The 19,368-nt window shown below is 45.1% G+C and overlaps 1 protein-coding gene and 1 pseudogene across 1 annotated transcript in view; one reads left to right on the top strand and one right to left on the bottom strand.

The window, feature by feature from the left end:
* ITGA9 (integrin subunit alpha 9) overlaps window positions 1-19,368 on the bottom strand; it is a 399,146-nt gene that overhangs the window by 48,273 nt on the left and 331,505 nt on the right. The gene's annotated exons all lie outside the window — the stretch shown is intronic.
* Window positions 7,434-7,533, top strand: LOC132535367 (U6 spliceosomal RNA; annotated as a pseudogene).

Raw genomic sequence — 19,368 nt, 5'->3', positions numbered from 1 at the left:
TAACAGGATGGCATGTCTCCCACGTATAAGGCCCTGAGTTGCATTGGATCGACCTTCCCGTGGTGCATCTCGTGAGTACCCATTCATTGGGGAAACTGACGATCCTTCCTAGCCGACTGAATCCACATGGATCCCAGTCACTTTCAAAGCCAGCAACAAGCAGCTCCTGACAGCTTTCAAGCTGTTGGTCCTGCTCTTCGAGTCCTCCAACTTAATGTTGAGGGGCTGTCCTTTGCCAAACGCATTCTTATTGGTCAATTGGCGATACAGTATCAGGCAGATGTTATTTGCCTACAAGAAACACATATAGCAGTTGATGAAGCTGCTCGATTCACCATCAGTGGATTCGATTTAATATGCTATAATCTCCATCCTAAACACGGCCGAGCCATCTACGCCAAATCGTGTCTTGCGGACGTTTACCATACGGCCTCTTCGACCTTCTACGACTCCATTACTATTGGAACTATTCAGCTCATCAACGTATATAAGCCTCCCAGTGCCTCATGGGATAATGAGGTCCTGCCTAGCCCGAATCACCCAGCCGTTTACGTTGGAGACTTTAATAGTCATCACCAAGACTGGGGATATTCCTCCACTCGTGCTGACGGCTCTATCTTAGCCGACTGGGCTTCAGTGAATGACCTCTCCCTATTATACGATCCCAAACAGCCAGGCTCTTTTCACAGTGCTAGGTGGAATAAAGACTCGTCACCCGACCTGTGCTGGATTAGCACAGTCAACGGCCAAGCCTTTCCCGCTACGAGACACGTTCTCAAGATCTTCCCGCACAGTCATCACAGCCCAGCTATCATCCACATTGGTCTCCAGCTCCCACTGATTCTGTGCTCGGAGAAACTAAGATGGAACTTTCGGAAAGCAAACTGGCGTCTGTTCAGTGATCTTACCAACAAATCTATTCCTGCAATTCCAATTAACTCTATCCCCTCTGAAGATTCCTACAGGCGCTTCCGCCAAGCCATCTTCAAAGCAGCTTCCCAAGCCATTCCTCGTGGGAGACGTGCTAACTATACGCTTTGTCTTGATGCTGAATGCGAGCAACTACTAAAGCAGTATGATGAGTCGGGCGACCCAGAGATGGCTGACCATCTCATTGACTCCCTGGATGCAGCACGCCAAGCCCGCTGGCAACAACTCACGGAAAGTCTGAACTTCACCCACTCAAGTAGGAAGGCCTGGAAGCTTCTTCACAGACTGGGTGCCAGTAGCCAACCCTCTCCTGTCTCCCATCCTCCTGTATCTCCAAACTCAGTGGCCAGTCACCTAACTCAAGTTGGACGTGCTAAGATCGACCCAGTCTGGAAAAGAGAAATTTCCCATGAGTGATCATCCCACTTCCGGTTATCTTGTCCATCTCCAAAACTCTCTCCCTTTACACTGTCTGAACTGGAAGACGCTTTGAAGAGGGTTAAACCGGGAACAGCTGCTGGCTGTTCACCCCAGAACTCATTCTTAACCTGGGTCCCGCGGCAAAGAAGTGGCTCGCTTCATTCCTGTCCTACATCTTGGAATCTGAGTCTATGCCCAAAGTTTGGCGGCGTGTGAAAATTATAGCGGTTTTGAAACCAAAGACCCAACACTGGCCGCCAGCTATAGACCAATTTCTCTCCTCTCCATGTGTTACAAACTCCTTGAGAGGCTGCTTCTGTCACGTACTTCTCATCTTACAGAGAAATTCCTATCACCCGCCCAAGCTGGTTTCCGCCCAGGAAGATCTACCTGTGAACAAGCCCTGGCCCTCTCAACTTACATTGAAAATGGATTCCAGAAGAATTTAAAGACGGGTGCTGTCTTTGTTGATCTCACAGCAGCCTATGACATGGTCTGGCACTGTGGTCTCCTAGTCAAGATCTCAAGATGCCTGCCTCCATGGGTGGCCAACACTATATCGTTTCTTCTCCAAAACAGAAGATTCCGGGTGCATCTGGGTGACAAGTCTAGCAGATGGAAACTTGTCTCAAGTGGCCTCCCCCAGGGTTCTGTTCTGGCTCCTATGCTATTTAATATTTACATCAATGACCTCCCAGAAACTTCTTCAAGGAAGTTCATCTACGCCAATGACATCTGCTGTGCAACTCAGGCATCAAAGTTTGACATCCTCGAGGAAACACTCACGAAAGACATGTCTCTGATATCTGATTACTGTAAAAAATGGCGACTAATCCCTAGCACTGCAAAAACGGTATCATCTGTTTTCCATCTACACCATGCCTCGGCCTCGCGTGAGCTTAATGTGCAGCTTGGCGATACGAGAATCCGGCATGAAGCCCAGCCAGTCTATCTTGGCGTTACTCTCGATCGCACTCTGTCATTTCACGAACATCTCATAAAAACTGCAGCAAAGGTGGGCGCGAGGAATAACATCATTGCAAGACTAGCCAGCTCCTCCTGGGGCGCGAGCACTTCCACACTACGATCATCATCTCTGGCATTATGCTATTCCACTGCAGAATACTGTGCCCCAGTATGGTTCTGTAGTCCCCATGTCCACTTGGTCGATTCCAAATTATATTCCTCCATGAGGATCATTTCTGGAACCATCCGTTCCACCCCGGTTCCATGGCTGCCAGTTCTTAGCAACATCGCCCCGCCAGATATTCGTCGGGATGCGGCATCATCTAAGTTCATTTCCCACGTCTACTCTCGACCGGACCTGCCAATATACGCGGATATCTTCGCCCACCCTGTCCAACGCTTGACGTCTCATCACCCAATCTGGACCCCTACGCCTACACTGAACTTCTCTGTTCCAGACTCTTGGAAACAGAGTTGGCAGTCAGCTGAGGTAAAGAACAAACACCTCATCACAGACCCCTGCAAGCGTCAACCCGGCTTTGACCTAGCACGTTATGACTGGGCCCTCCTCAATCGCTATCGAACAGGCCATGGCCAGTGCGCCGCTATGTTCCATCGCTGGGGAGCCAGAGACGACCCGAACTGCCCCTGTGGCTCCAGACAGACTATGACCCACATAGTCAACGACTGCCACCTCTCCAGATTCAAAGGAGGTCTCGAAACTTTATATCAGGCTCAACCTGATGCTGTTGTCTGGCTATGGAAGAAGGGCAAATGCTAGAAGAAGAAGAAGGCCCTGAGTTTGATCCTAGACACCAAAAATAATACAAATTAAAAAAAAAAACCCGCACAATGTGGAACTCTCTCAATTACTTTATTTGACCACAAAATCTGAGAAGACACTTCCGTCTGAAACGGTCTCAATCAATGTGGGTTCTGGAAGCTTTTACAGATCACTAGAGGCAACTAATAGGAAGGAGACAATGAAATTGAACACAGCCTTGGTGACTTTTCCTGGAGAGCAATTGTTTGAAGCTGTGTTCAGTACTTTAAGCCTTATTTTAGAAAGCAAAATGTGAGTTTGCGTATGTAGTGAGGATCATGAATAAGCACTTAAAAGACAAGTGAGAAAAACGAGGGCTGTGGTGCTACGCATCTGGGCGTCTGTGCCTGGCAATAACATTTCAGCAGCAAACAGGCTTCAATCCTGGGTTTCAAGTCAGTTAGATACATTGCAGATGGCATGCTCTGGAAAACTGACTAAACTGAGGCTGGCTGAGTACTGATACATGCTGATCGCAACAGATGTGCATTTGCATCAAATCACGTGAAATATGTGAGTGGAAAGAGCACTGTACATTACTACATTACTCCCACTTTAAAGAGTGCAACTACACAATCAGAGGAAATGCTACGTGGAGAGAGCTGACAGGCTAATTCATTTTCCTAGCATGTTCTGAGGTAAAGTTTATATTCATAAAAATACTCATACCTTGAGGGTACATGCAGCTTGATGAATTCTGACAAGTGAAACCACCCACATAATCATCACCCAGTGAATGCACAGGGTGTATCCCTCGCTCTAGAAAGTTCTCTCTGGTCCCTTTCCTGTTGATTTCCAAACCCTATCTAAAAGGTCACCGAAGTCTGATTCCTGTTAAGTTGGCAAAAGAAAAACACAAACACCCTAAATTAAGTCTGTTAAGTTTACTACATCAACTAGGGAAGTGGGACACTGAGCTATTTGGACGTTGCCCTCCACTTTGGCCCATCCAGTATATTGTGAAGAGAAAACGCCTATGTTTGTTGGACACTTTGGAGTTTGGGTGTGTGTGCTCATGTTCCTAATTCCAATTAGCCTCTGAAGCACATGGGTCTCCACCCACCCTGCCTGCCATCTGCAGTGGACACTTGCTGAAAGGCCACCGGAAGAGCCCTGTGGTGCTCACATTCCTGTGCTGTGAGGACTGAGCCTGGCCATCTAAATGCATCTGGTCCAGGTTTAGAGAAACAGACCCTTTGGACCTCGTAGGATGGACCCTGTCCCAAAGTAAACACAGAGATGGGACAGAGCTCCTCTCAGCTCTGCCAACAGGAGTTTCCAGTTTCTAGGCTGTGAGAGAAAGTGTAGGAGTAGATCCCCAACCAACACCTTCACCCCACAACATACCAAGAAGGCCAGGGGTAAGGGTGGAGGTGGGATTGGGGGTGGGCAAAGGAGTGAGAACACCAGAAGCTGCAGTGCCAACCTGTGGGCATAGATAAGGCTCTGAGCTCCCTTGCCCTTTCTTTCTGGGAGTCCTCTGATGGCCTAAGAGGCGGGTGATTCTACTGCTGCTTCTGGGATATGATCTGATGTGACATCTGATCTACCCCAGAGGAATCTGGAGAGCAGCCCCGGAGACAGAGTCTGCGGTGAATGAAAACTGCAGCTTGTTGTGCTCCCGACTGTGGTTACACGGGAATCACTTCAATCAGGAGTGGGGTGGGGGACAAGCTTCTTCTGGGAGGTTCTGGGTGGTCCTCTTTCAAAGTGGGGATAGAAGGGGGCTTGGTACTGCAAGGGTCTGATGCAGACCAACTACAACTGAGCAACTCGGTGTCTGGCCAGGGTCCCTCACAGAAACAGATTTCTCTGTGTTCGATAAGGTGCAAATGTCAGAGCCAACAATATCTAATGCTTGGGCAGCCCTTACCGTGTGTCAGATCAACCCATTCCATCCTCAGCCTTCTGAGGTGAGTGTCATAGGCACATCCATTTAACAGATGGGCAAAGTGAGAAGCAACAGACCAGATGACTGAACACAGGTTGTCTAGTTTCAGAGATTTGTGTGTGTGTGTATATATATATATTTAAACATATATTACCTTCATTTATTAAACAAGACACAAGCAAACTGACTCAAAAAAGGCATTTATGGAACATCTTCTTTTTTTGCCTCCAGGGTTATCACTGGGGCTCGGTGCCAGCACTACGAATCCACTGCTCCTGGAGGCTATTTTTCCCATTTTGTTGCCCTTGTTGTGGTTGTTATTGTTATTGTTGTTACAGCTGTTGTTGCTGTTGGATAAGACAGAGAGAAATGGAGAGAGGAGGGAAAGACAGAGTAGGAGAGAAAGATAAGACACCTGCAGACCTGCTTCATTGCTTGTGAAACGACCTCCCTGCAGGTGAGGAGCTGGGTGCTTGAACTGGGATCCTTACTCTGGTCCTTGCACTTTGAGCCATGTGCGCTTAACCCACTGAGTTACCACCCAGCCCCCTAGAACTTCTATACTTTCTAGTACTGGTTCAATATGTACAGAATTCACAATTCTATCATCTGTTCTGCCAGCATTTGGGATACAAGTATTACTGAAAATATGCTCAACTGTTGACTGAGGGTTTGATTTTCTAGCCAGTGACTTATTTTTCTAACTCAGATGCTTGACACTGTATCTCCTCTCAGAGATTTGCTTGTGATCCCTTCCCTCCCTCTTTGGTATGGAGGCTGGGGATGGAGCTGAGGTGAGGGTCATGGGGATAGAGGTGGAAGTAAAAGGAAGTTGACTGTTTCTGTTTTCACCCTGGTCAGAGAAGGAACCATCAGCTCCTCAGGAAAAGGATCTACACTCGATGCCCCTAGAAGCCTAGGAATCCCACAGTCCTCCATCCTCGAGCTTTTCCCAAAGACTCTCTTCATGCTGTGGTGGTCTGTTAAAGAGATTAGAGGAGACAAGTCATCTTTATCATGTAGCTTCAAGAGAGGGGCCTTCATAAGGTCCAACCTCCAGTTCTCCATCTGGACTGATTTTTGCTACCATGACAAAAAAAAAATTCTTGCCCAGACCGTGGGAGATAAAAGTGGCAGCTGGCAGGGGTCAGGCCACTCTGTGTTGTCTTGGGATGGAAGAGGCACGGAGCATCCTGGAATGTTGTTTCTGGAAGGCAGCTCTGAGATCATGTGGTCTTGTGGCCTCAGCTGACAGATAAGAAACCAGAGGCTCTGAGTTCCTGAATTGTCCAAGGTCATGGGGTGGGTTCTTGGCAGCTAACAGCATCCAGAGAAGGAATGCTGTGGCACAGGTGACCTTGATGAAAACCTAGAGGTCCTGGGTTCATTCTGGGGCCCTGCCTCTCAACAGCTGTGGCAATGTAGGCAGATTGTTCTCTGTCACTGCTAGCACATTTCAAGGATGCTGCACATTTTCATTAGAGCATGGGGTCACCTAATCTCCTTTATCTGAGGATAAGCAATGGCTGACCAATCAGTCACCCTTCATAGAACTTGGCTGTAAGTACTATTTTTTGCTCCTCAATATCAAGGAGAAGTAATGCTTTCTTCTTCCATTGCAGACAGTCCATGCACCATATTGCAAATGTCCAAGCGTTTCATTTCCCTGTCTGGCCGAGGACCCTGTGGCCATTGCCCTCTGCTCATCTCTACCCACTCACTTCTCATCTATTTTCCAGGGCGAGTGAAAATGCTTCCCATGACTGGGATGCTTATCTTCCAGGACCTCTGGGAGCTGGAAGACATCCATGTCCCTTGGAATGTGAATAAAACGATTTCACCAAACACACAAAAAAGGGGACAAAAGGATGAGGACACAGTGTCAAGGCTGAATTCTGCTAAGATAGCCATTGAGGGTGTTCTGTTGACATTTGGCGTCTTCTTTCCTTCTTGTCCTTGTCCCAACCCCAAATAAAACATTGAGTAAGCTAAAACCAAGAAATGGTGGTTTTGGGGGGGGGGGAGAAGAATTGTTGGGAACCGAAGGAAAATGTAGGGATCACTGAGTGGCTATCTGGTCAGCCTCAGCCTTGTGATCAGAAGCCTCCAAAGACCCAGGCCTGCCTGTGGATAAAACAACCCTCTATGACTACAAAAGCTGAATAAGGGCAAGTGACTGGCATACTTTAATGATGACTCTTTAGTCAATTCCAGGCCACCCCATCACCTGGGGCCCTAGTCAGGGAGTACTGGGATTCCCACACAGGCATGATGGGCCTAGACTTCTAACAGATCCCTCTTGCTAATGTCACTGGTTATCTCCATCAGGAAAACATAATGGACCCCTTTGTGGACACCTATAGGACCTTGTCCTCAGTGTGGATCAATAATGGAAGGGAGTGCTTGCTTCGGCAGCAAATATACTAAAATTGGAACAATACAGAGATTAGCATGGTCCCTGCACAAGGATGACATGCAAATTCGTGAAGCATTCCATATGTTTAATGTAAAACATTAATTTCCCAATAAAGAAATTAAAAAAAAAATAATGGAAGGGAATGTTCCATTCTCTGAAGGAAAGCTAGACAACATACTCTACCTATCACCTGAGGATTATGGGTCCTGAGATTAGTGCAGCCTGGAATGTTCTTAGCCCTACCACGGAAAGCGAACTCAGACCTATAGGGATTGAGAGGTTACATAGGCTTCTGTGCTTAATATGGGCCCCAGATCAAATCGATGGAGTTGACAGTTAAAAATATTTATATACTTTTCCCATATTTGGGAACTACTTTCTTCCCTGATCCAGCTTTCTAGTCCTTTTTCCAACTATGACACCATCTCCCCAGACAATAACTTAGGTCACCTGCATGTTAGATGTCAGGCTCAGGCCAAAACTAGTAGGGTCATGGGCCCCTTGGAATATAACTAAAGGAGATCTACTAGTTTTTTCCAAAACGAAGACCCCAAATCTTCATCTGCAATATTCTTGTCTTTACATTTATGATTAGTCAACAATTTGTTCTGCTTTATATCTTAACTCTTTTTCAGCCACCAGGTTCCAGATGCTAGCATGATGCCAACCAGACTTCCCTGGACAGACAACCCCACCAATGTGTCCTGGAGCTCAGCTTCCCCAGAACCCTGCCTTACTAGGGAAAGACAGAGACAGGCTGGGAGTATGGATCAAACTGCCAATCCCCATGTTCAGCAGGGAAGCAATTACAGAAGCCAGACCTTCCACCTTCTGCACCTCATGATGATCCTGGGTCCATACTCCCAGAGGGTTAAAGAACAGGGAAGCTATGGGGGGGGGGGGGGGAATTGGATACAGAGTTCAGGTGTTGGGAATTGTGTTGAATTGTATGCCTCTTAACTTATGGTCTTGTAAATATTTCCATTTTATAAATAAAAATTTAAAAATACCACTTTATTCACAAGGTGATCTGCTCAATCTTGGCTCCTTGAAATCCATCGGTTCAAAGTATGTGTCAGGGGTGATTCGATGGGTATGTCATTGACAAAGAGAATGAACCCTTTGTCTCCAGTGTTACCATCATTTGAAACCAGGTGGAAAAGGAACATCTAGAGCCTTTATTTATGGCTCTCCAGGTGGTCTGACAAGGAAATTGGAGGAAACAGGGCATCTACATGTCATATCTTTATTATTTTTATTTATTTATTTATAAAAAGGAAACACTGACAAAACCATAGGATAAGAAGGATAAGAATTCCCACCACCAGAATTCCGTATTCCATCCCCTCCCCTGATAGCTTTCCTATTCTTTACCCCTCTGGGAGTATGGACCCAAGGTCATTGTGGGATGCAGAAGGTGGAAGGTCTGGCTCCTGTAATTGCTTACCCACTGAACATGGGCATTGACAGGTTGATCCATACTCCTAGTCTGCCTCTCTCTTTCCCTAGTGGGGTAGGGTTCTGGGGAATCAGAGCTCCAGGATATATTGGTGGGGTCATCTGTCCACGGAAGTCTGGTTGGCATCATGCTAGTGTCTGGAACCTGGTGGCTGAAAAGGGAGTTAACATATAAAGCCAAACAAACTGTTGACTAATCATGAACCCAAAGGCTGGAGTAGTGCAGATGAAGAGTTGGGGGGGGGGGGTCTCCATTCTGTAGATAGCTAGTAGGCATATTTTAGTTATATTCCAAAGGGCCCATGACTATACTAGTCTTTTTTTCCCCCTGAGCCTGAGATCTGATATGCAGGTGGATCCTAGTTATTGTCTGGGGAGATGATGTCATGGCTGGAGAAAGGACCAGAAAGCTGGATCAGGGAAGAGAGTAGCTCCCAAATATGGGAAAGGTGTATGAATATTATTGACTGTAAACCCCATCGATTTGATCAGATATGGGGCACATATTCAGCTTAGGAGCCTATGTGACCTCTGCATCCCTGTAGATCCAACCTCACATTCTGTGGTCATGAGTAGGAACATTCCAAGCTGCCCCAATATCAGGACCCATCTTCCTCAGGTGTAGCACAGAGTATGTTGTCCAGCCTCCCTTCAGAGGATGGAACATTCTCTACCGTTGTTGATCCAAGTTGAGGGCAAGGTCCTATGGGGGTCCTTAAAGGGGTCTGTTTTGCTGTTCCTGATAGAGATGACCGGTAACAATAGAGAGAGGGATTTATTCGATGTCTAGGCCCATCATGTCTGTTTGGGAATCTCAAGACTCCCCGACTAGGGCCCCAGCTGATGGGGTGGCCTGATAGTGACTAAAGAGTCATCCTTAAAGTATGCCAGTCTCTTGCCCTTATTCAGCTTTTTCAGTCCTTGCTTTGATAAGGATAGCTTGGGAGTGAGTGAGGGAAGTATAATAGGAAACAGGTGAGGAGGGTTTCTAAGTCTAAGTAGACACTATTTCATTATGAACTTCATACTGACTCACTGTAGACTATTGTGTACTTTTGATTTTAGGTATATATCTTGCCCTAATTTATGTATACATGTGAACATATGCCCTATCTCATGGGACCTGTTTTGAGACTTTGTTGGGAAGTGAACCACCTGGAATGGAATTAGAGAATCCTATGAAAGTAAAGGTCTCACCCGAGTAATGAGGCTGAAAGGTTGACATTCCATGCCTGACATCTCTGGACACAGTCTGAAGTGAAGCATGCTGAGGTGGTACTCATTGCGTTGGTTAGGCTGGGATCAGCAGATGTGATATCATTTGATATGAATTGAGAGAAGCATGCAGGAAAGTGAGACCTACTCTAGAGGTTCCAGGACTGGGGAAATACAGGCTCTATAGAGGAAGCGGGAGGTTCCTGCTGTCTTAGGGTTTAAGAAGGTAATAGATAGTTATTGCTATTATCATATTATTTGGAAATTGGGTTAACTTTGAAAAATCCTTGTTAGGATTTACTGTATCATACACAACATCACCATAATTTATGTCCTTTGATATTATTTGTATATAGCTGTGCCACCGGTTGCTTCTGTTCTCCCTGGTCTAAGCTTTTAAGAGAGTCAACATACCAAAGACTCAGCCTATGGTTTGTGCATTAAAAAGTTTGAGACATTCTATCAATTTTTCCCCTCTCATATTAATTAAATAGTGATTTATATACATGTCATATCTTTAGGAGAGGGACCTACATAGACACCCTTTAGAGTTGTTTCTTGACCTAGAGAAAGAGTGAGACTCAGGTCACCCCCTGAGTTGTAGAACAGAGACCTAATACTGTGTTTGTCTTTGGATCTCAAGACTGAAGGGTCAGAAAGTCCTCCACCCTTTTTTTAAGTCTCATATTACTGAGGAGCATCACCTTGGAACACTATGAATTGTTGACCAAGACTAAACTCCAGCTCCTTAAGGCCTCATCTCTATGCTGTGTTCAGATACAAGTGGGAATAATTCTATCTTATATTCAGTACTCTTTTAAAAGCTATAGCATACATTAAATTCAAATAGTCCCCATTCACTGAGGATACTGTTATCGGTATGATGGTATGATGGCCATGTAATTTGCTATTTTAGGTAGAAATTTTTGAACATAAATTGGAGAATTAACTAGGCTCTGGTTTGAGAGGTGGTGCAATGGATAAGGTATCGGACTCTCAAGCATGAGGTCCCAAGTTCAACCCCCGGTAGCACATGTACCAGAGTGATATCTGTTTTTCTCTCTCTCCTCCTATCTTTCTCATCAATAAGTAAATAAAATATTTTTTAAAAAGAGAGAAAATTAGCTAGGTAGAAAAGAAAGATGAATGTTAGGAATGTGCCAGGTAAGTCTGGAAATCTGGGCTCCTAATCCTCAACCTTATATATTACACAAGAGAAAATTGGGACTCAGGTGGCTAACCTGTCAAGTCCTGCTAACTACACTGTGTGAAGTGCCTGCTCTAAGCCCCACTCTGATGCTCCTTGTATAGCTTCCCCCACCTTGCACCATCTCAGAGTAGTTTCAGACTTAATACATTAAGTCTAGCCTCTCACAGCAACTCAGCCTTTATTATAATCTTCACCCCTCACTCAAACCATGGTACGGACTGTGAATCTTGGAGCATAAAGATAACTTCTAGACAGTAGACAGAGGAAAGAGAAGAGAATTCCAGACAGAGAGGAGCAACATGTGTAAAAGCACGGAGAAGCAGTCAGCAGACATGAGCCTAGAATGTCGAGGACTTTGACATGGGTCAAACATTGGAAGAGATTTGGGTAGTTGAGGCTGTAAAGGAGATAGGAGAGGCAGGTCTGGACATGAAGGAAAACCCTTTATAGGAAGATCTTAAGGGAGGCAGTTACCTAGAAGGTAGATGAAACTCTCAATATTAAGGAACCACCCTTCATCTCTGGCATATACTATTACTACTACTGGGATATTTCTAACAGGCTCTGGTGTAGATATCCCCTTGCAATCAGTATCAGTCCCATTCCTTTGCCATATTCCAGCTGGCCGGCTGAGGCCCAAGGATAGGAAAGACCACCAAAGTCTCCTTGGCTTGGTACCCTTTAGACATAATACATAGCCAATGCAAGAAAAATGGAAGATTAAATAATAGAAGAGTAAACTCAATTTCAACAGCCCTCCCCATGATCCATATTTGAGAGTCTTCACCAATATGGGTCTTAGGACAAGGTCTGATCTAGAAATGATGCTTGTTGAATTAACTTGGACTAAAGGGGGCATAGGTTCACTCTAGAGAAACATGTGTTTTATGTTAACTCATATTTATCTGTTTAACTCTACGTCCTCTGTTACATCCTTGGGCCACTTTGCCATATCATGTTACATCCATCACAGCTGATGGCAACTGGGTAAACATGACCCATCCCCTGACTTATAGCACCTGCTCCTCTGAATTCACATGCCCCCTGAGCTTGAAACCTCAGAGAAATGTTTTGAATACCTACTTTGCTAATTCAATTACCTGCTGTCTACTCTTGGAACAGAGTATCAGAAGGCATTAATTCCCTTCTCTGTCACAGGAGGCTAAATACTGTCCATAAAGGCTTTGATGGTATTACTGAAGTCTGGAATAAAAATAATACCCATAAAAAAACTGAGAAATGATATCAACTGGTTATCTAAGATATGACAACTTGAAATAGCAACAAAAGCTACATTTTTCCCACTCAGCAAAATGTAAACTTGCATGTTATTTTTCCCAGAGCCCTTTATGCTAAAACTGGCATTAAATCATGCTGCTATGATTTACCATAGGTTTTCAGCATTGACCAGATGACAGTCAAAGATGACACTAATTTATGAATGAACCCTAAGTCAAATATTTTCACACGCTACCATTCATTCCAAGCCTTTGCAGTTTCAGAACACTCTACAAGGGGTGGAATTCTCAAAGACTCCATCTATTTACTCAAAATATTCAACTGCAATGACACTACGTTCTACAAGGCCAGAGAAGCAAAGATAATAGTTTTGGGTAGAACCTTATAGTGGAAATTCTTAGCTATATTACTTATGTATTTGTAATACTGAGACGCTAGGGTTACTGAGACACTAGGGTTATTTATTGACACTAGGGTTACTGCTGGAGCTTGGTGCCAGCACTATGTATCCACCACTCCTGGTGGTCATTTCCCCACCTGCCTTATTTTTTTTTTTCTATTTTATTTGACAGAACAGAGAGATATTGAGAGGGAAGGGGAAACAGAGAGTGTGAGAGAAAGATAGATACCTGCATACCTGTTTCACCATCTGTCAAGTGTCCCTACTGCAGGTGGGGAGAAGGGGCTCAAACCTGGGTCCTTGTGCATGGGGATATGCGCACTTAACTGAGTGCACCACCTCTCAGTCCCCGAGAATCCAATTTTTATATGTGTGATCATACTGTTTAAAGCTAGTTCTCAGACACACGCACGCACTGTTAGAAACTTCTAAACAGTTATTGGCCTTTTGATTTTGCAAAAGAACTCCCCTTGTCCATTAGGTTGGCTAGTTCTGACACAGCATGCAGCTGAAGGTTTTAGTGTGCTCACAAACCAAAAAAAGAAAAAAACACTTTTGTAGGTAATCATAGCAATGCAAGGTTGGCTAGTAGGAGGCTCTGGCCTTGGACAACGCTCCCACCTTCCTCAGAGGAAGAACCACATTCTGTTTTACTTAACTGGAATGGGTAAATGAAAGCACTGTAACAGCCATCCCTAAATGACATCAGAGTTCAGATGAAGTAGGAAAACCAAGTTTAAGAATGACCAAAGCGGTCCAGGAGGTGGTGTAGTGGATAAAGCATTGGGCTCTCAAGCATGAGGTCCTGAGTTCAATCCCCAGCAGCACATGTACCAGAGTGATGTCTGGCTCTTTCTCTATCTCTCTCTCTCCTCCCATCTCCCTCATTAGTAAATAAATAATTTTTTTTAAAGAATGACCCAATATAGATGGCTGGGTCGTGGTACATCTAGCTGAGCACACAAGTTACCATGCAAAATTATCTGGGCTCAAGCCCCCACTCACCACCTGCAGGTGAAGCAGGTTTATAGGCATTCCTTTCTCTCTTTCTGCCTCCCATTCTCTTCTCAATTTCTTTTTGTCTTATCTAATAATACATTTATAATTTTTAATCTTTTTTAATAGACAGTCAGAAATTGAGAGGAAGGGAGAGGCAGAGAAGGAGGGAGACAGAGAGACACACACAGCCCTGCTTCACCGCTCACAAATCTTGCCTCTCCCCTGCAGGTGGGGCCGGGGACTCGCACCTGGGTCCATGTGCTTTGAAACATATGCACTCAACCAGGTGCACCACCACCTGACCCCCTAAAAATTTTAAAATGGGGAGTCGGGCTGTAGCGCAGCAGGTTAAGCGCATGTGGCGCAAAGCGCAAGGACAGGTGTAAGGACCCCGGTTCGAGTCCCCGGCTCCCCACCTGCAGGGGAGTCACTTCACAAGTGGTGAAGCAGGTCTGCGGGTGTCTTTCTTTCCCCTTCTCTGATTTCTCCTCTCTCCATTCCTTTCTGCCCTATCCAACAACAGTGACATCAATAACAACAACAATAATAACTACAACAATAAAACAACAAGGGCAACAAAAGGGAATAAATAAATTAAATAAATACTTAAAAAATTTAAATGGAAAAAAATGGCTACTGGGTGTGGTGAACTTTGTAGTGCAGTCACTGAATGCTGAAAATAACCAGTGGCAACAAACAAACAAAACTAAACACAAACCTGATGTACAGTTTCTAGAAGGGAAAGACAGTAGTTTTTAAAAATCTGAGAAAATCATAACTTCTCTCTTCCAAATTGAAAATCACCTTCTAAAAAAAACCCCAACAACAAACAACACTAAAATCTTGTTTTCCAGACAACTTTCCCATCATGTCACCAGTGTGAAAAGCTGCATTCTGTTTGACAAGTCAAGATGTTACTGAGACTAAAACTGAAAGAGAAAGCACAGAGTCATAGCCTCAAAATGAAGGTTCGGGGGGGAACGATTTATCGTGCAATCTGGACCTCTGTATGAGTCTGTCACTGCATCACAAAAACAAACAAACAAATAAAAACCTTCTACTTCTATGGTAAAAGCAAAAGGCTTTTCCCTCCCATCAACTCTTAAGGTTTGGCTCGAACAACAGTGCTTCCATTTTCCTACACCCCCCCCTGCGATGTGCTGTAAAGTCAAGAATACAGAACACTGCCAGGCTGCCCTGTATAACTGCTCCCATTTACACTGAACTGCAGAAGGACAAGGCCCCCAGATGGGGCCCACTGCACAAGCCTGGGGATGGTCTTATACTGGAGCTACGGTGCTACAGATGGGATGCAGTTTCAGAGAAGCAGTGACACCAAAGAATTTCCAGATGTGGTCAGATTTTCTTGAACGAAGAAGCGAGACGTAAATATGTTATCTGAGCCCTCGACGGGTATGCCAAAAATGTTTTCCTTTCCACAGATAATGAAATATGCTGAGAGCAGACTAATCTGTTGATTTGGGTCATAAATGAGTCAGTAGCCCCCAGATGGGGTACAATGTGGCCCCTGGACTTAAACTCAGTTTATTTACATTCGGGTTTCAAACTTTTGGACCTGCCGTTTGGTGAAGAACAAAGCTCCTGCCTGTCTTGTGTTAAAGGACCACAGAAGGAAGGCAGCCTGTTTATTGATTTACTGTGTCACCCCTGCATTTATCAGATATATAGCTCTTTTTATTACCCTTTTACAGAAAAGTTAATAGCAAGCGTTTCCTGAATGCTATGTTTCCTGTACAATCATCAGCCCAGGCTCCTGTTACTCCTTCTCTGAGAGAGCACACTTCAAAGTTGCAGAAAGAGAAAACTGGATGCATTCATTAAGCCTAACATTTCAAGACTTCATGGGAGACCTGGAATATGCTTTAGGGTCAGAAGTTGAGATTATTAAGAAGTAAGTGAAGTTTGCTCCCTGTTAGCTGGGGAGAAAATGACTTTTTAGTGTCTGATGATGTTGGAAAAGTCACTTTTGGTCAGAAGAAACTTGAGGTGTCTGCCAGAGAGGAGTTTTCTTGTTTCTGAAGCACAATTAGTCCTCGGCAGGTTAAATAAGAACCATGTGTTTCTCGGTGGTGAGGGAAGACTTCTGTTTATGCTCAGTGAGATTTCCTGTTATCCACTTTGGTAAGGACCCATCACCTCTACAAGTGACAGGGCTCTGAGTCATGTTGCTTTTAAGGACTGAAGAAGAAAAAAAAAAGAAGGGAACAAAATAAACAGCATCATCACCAACTTTTAAGGTCTAGTCATGGTGCGGACCAGCAAAGACAAAGCGCCTACGCACTGGTTCTTCAGCTGCCCCGCCCCCTGCACTGACCAGCAACTAAGCGACTAAGCCTTAAGGCTTCCAGATGTCACAACAGTCCTGAGGGCAAGACTCAATGGCCCCTTGATAAGGTCGGCGCCCGCAGGCAGCAGGGAGACAGGCACTGCTGGCTTGATTCATTCCCTCTGTCCACAAGGGTCAAAGGGCAGCCTCTGAACCACACTGCACAGAGAGGCCAGGATGAAGCTTGGCCCCACCTGCCAGAGGGGTGTGTGGAGCTATAATCTGTATGTGTGCCTCTTAAAAGGACAAAAATCTATCCAAGAGCCCCCCAGCAACATAGCTAGCTCTAATTGCATAATTCAGTCACCCTTCTCTCCTCTCCTAAGTGTTTGTCTTCTGTTAAGGAAAACAATAAATAATTGGGGGTTGGATGGTAGTATGGAGGGTTAAGCGCATATGGCAGGAAGCGCACATGGCAGGACCAGAGTAAGCATCCTGGTTCGAGCCCCTGGCTCCCCACCTGTGTGTGTGTGTGGGGGGGGGATCACTTCATGGGCGGTGAAGCAGGTCTGCAGGTGTCTATCTTACTCTCCTCCTCTCTGTTTTCCTCTCCTCTCTCCATTTTTTCTCTGTCCTATGCAACAACAACAGTAACAATAAAAACAGCAATAAGGGCAGCAAAAATGGGAAAAAGGGTCTCCAGGAGCAATGGATTCATAGTGCAGGCACTGAGCCCCAGAGATAACCTTAAAGGCAAAAAATAATAAATAAATAAATAAATAAATAAATAAAGGAAAGCCACCTACTCCCGACCCATTTCAGGAACTAGTCTGCTCAGCTCATGTTCATACCTGTGTTGAAAAAGGGAGGAGAGAAATGGCCACTGCTGAGGTCAGCAGAATCTCCATGCACTCATGTGGGTGCAGGGTGTGAGGGGTGTGGGTCGGTGAAGGAAGAGAGAGTGAGTATTTTCACCTCTCTGGCCAAAAATTGTGGGGGTTTTAGTTTGACCTGAGGAACTTTCATTTTAGCCTCTCATTACAGAATTCTACTATTTTTTTTTCTTAAATTTTTACTAACCCCGTTATTGAAATAAAGGCACCCTCAGCTGTGGGTTCTGAAATACTGTCGTCTCTACTTGACGAGTATTTTATTTTAATGATACATAGAGAGAGGGAGAGAGGGGGAGAGAGAGAGAGAGAGAGAGAGAGAGAGAGGGAGAGAGACCAGATCACTGTTCAGCTCTAGGCTATGGTGGTGCCTTATGCTGGGGACTGAATGTGGGACCGAGGAGCCTCAGGCATGAAAGTCATTTGCATAACCATTATGTTGTCTCCCTAGTTCTCTACTTGAGGATTTCAACTCAATGTTAATTTTCTTGATTCTTTGGACAGATAAGGTGCTCATTCCATGTGTTACTGGGTTTATCTCTGCTTAAGAACACACACCCTATCCTAAGGAAGAAACATACTTGCTTGATTTTTGGGGTGTGTGTGTGTGTGTGTGTGTGTGTGTGTGTGTGTGTGGTGTGTGTGTGCGTGTGTCATATGTGTGTGTCGTGCGTGTGTGCATGTGTAGTGTGTGTGGACATGTATGTGTGCGTGTGTTGTGTGTGTCGTGTGTGCATGTGTCATGTGTGTGGGTGTGGTGTGTGGACATGTGTGTGCATGTGTTGCATGTGTGTGTTGTGTGTGTGTGCGTGCGTGTGTACATGTGTCGTGTGTGTGTGTGTGTGTGTGTGTGTGTGTGTGTGTGTGTGTGTGTGTGTGTGTGTGAGCATTGGAGATTGAACCTAGATTCTCAAATGTGCAATACAAGGGCTCTACCCTGAGCTATGTCCTTGCATCCCAAGAAGGAAAATATCTCTGGTGACACCAACAGGACAGGAATAGTTCATTCTTTTGTCTTAGTGCATCCTCTGGTCCAGGCACCAAATGTAGGGGAGTCCCAGAAATTTAGGTCGCCATGACCTTTACTGACATGGTGCTTTTAATCTTGTGGAAGAGGAATATCAAAAATAGTTGTTTCAGACTGGTGAGTGCTATGAAGAGGTAACACATGAGGTCCTGGGAGGGTGCATGGTGCACAAGGCACTAACCTCTCAGACCCCAGGTAGTGTGTTTCACTTCTGGCATGTGCCAGGGTGATGCTCTGCTTCTCTCTCTTTCCCTTCCCACTTCTCACAAACAAATCAATAATTTTCACAAATACGCACAGATACAAAGTTATTTTATTTATATTGTATTGTATTGTTAAACCACAGTACTCTTAGCTTTGGCTTCTGGTGGTGCTAGGGACTGAATCTGGGAAGTTGGAGTCTCAGGCAGCATAGTCTCTTTGCATAATCAAATACGTAATTCCCCTGCCCAATAATCATTTTTTAAAAGATTCTATTTATTTATTCATGAGAAAGATAGGAGGAGAGAGAAAGAACCAGACATCACTCTGGCACATGTGCTGCCGGGGATCGAACTCAGGACCTCATGCTTGAGAGTGCAAAGCCCTATCACTGCGCCACCTCCTGGACCACCAATAATCATTTTTTAAAAGAGACATGGGGGTGGGTAATGGGACAGACTTGATAGGGGTCTGCAACTTTGGTTAAGGTGGCCAGAAAAGAACTCACTGATAAAGTGAACTCTGGTCTTTAACCTCATTATGAGGAGGAGGCAACCATTCAATATCTGGGAGGCCAGTACTTGATGGGAGCAGGGGAGGCAGAAAGTGCTGAGTGAGCAAAGCCTACTGGGGAAGCTATCTAGGAGGACTTGGCAGAGAAGAGCGTGTGTGCACTGGGTCTTGAGGACTGAGTTGGATCCCTACAGAGGGTGGGGAGAGGCTGTCAGCAAGGTCAGGTGGACTCATAACTGTGTTCAGAGTGACTGAAAGGCAAGGCCAAGTGATGCTGGCAGCAGAGGACACTGGAAGACAAGATCATGTAGAATTTTAAGCCTCATGGTTTCAGTTCTTAACCTTCCCTTCACTCACATGACTGACAAAATAGCTCACTTGGATAGCCTGCTTTGTTAACGTGCATGATCCAGGTTCCAACGCAAGGCCCCCACCACACTGGGGAAAACTCCATTGTTAAAGTCCCTCTCTCTCTCTCTCTCT

The sequence above is a fragment of the Erinaceus europaeus genome, chromosome 21 (genome assembly GCF_950295315.1).
Source record: "Erinaceus europaeus chromosome 21, mEriEur2.1, whole genome shotgun sequence".
In the NCBI taxonomy this organism is placed as follows: Eukaryota; Metazoa; Chordata; class Mammalia; order Eulipotyphla; family Erinaceidae; genus Erinaceus; species Erinaceus europaeus.
This window is presented reverse-complemented; position numbering and strand designations above follow the sequence as displayed.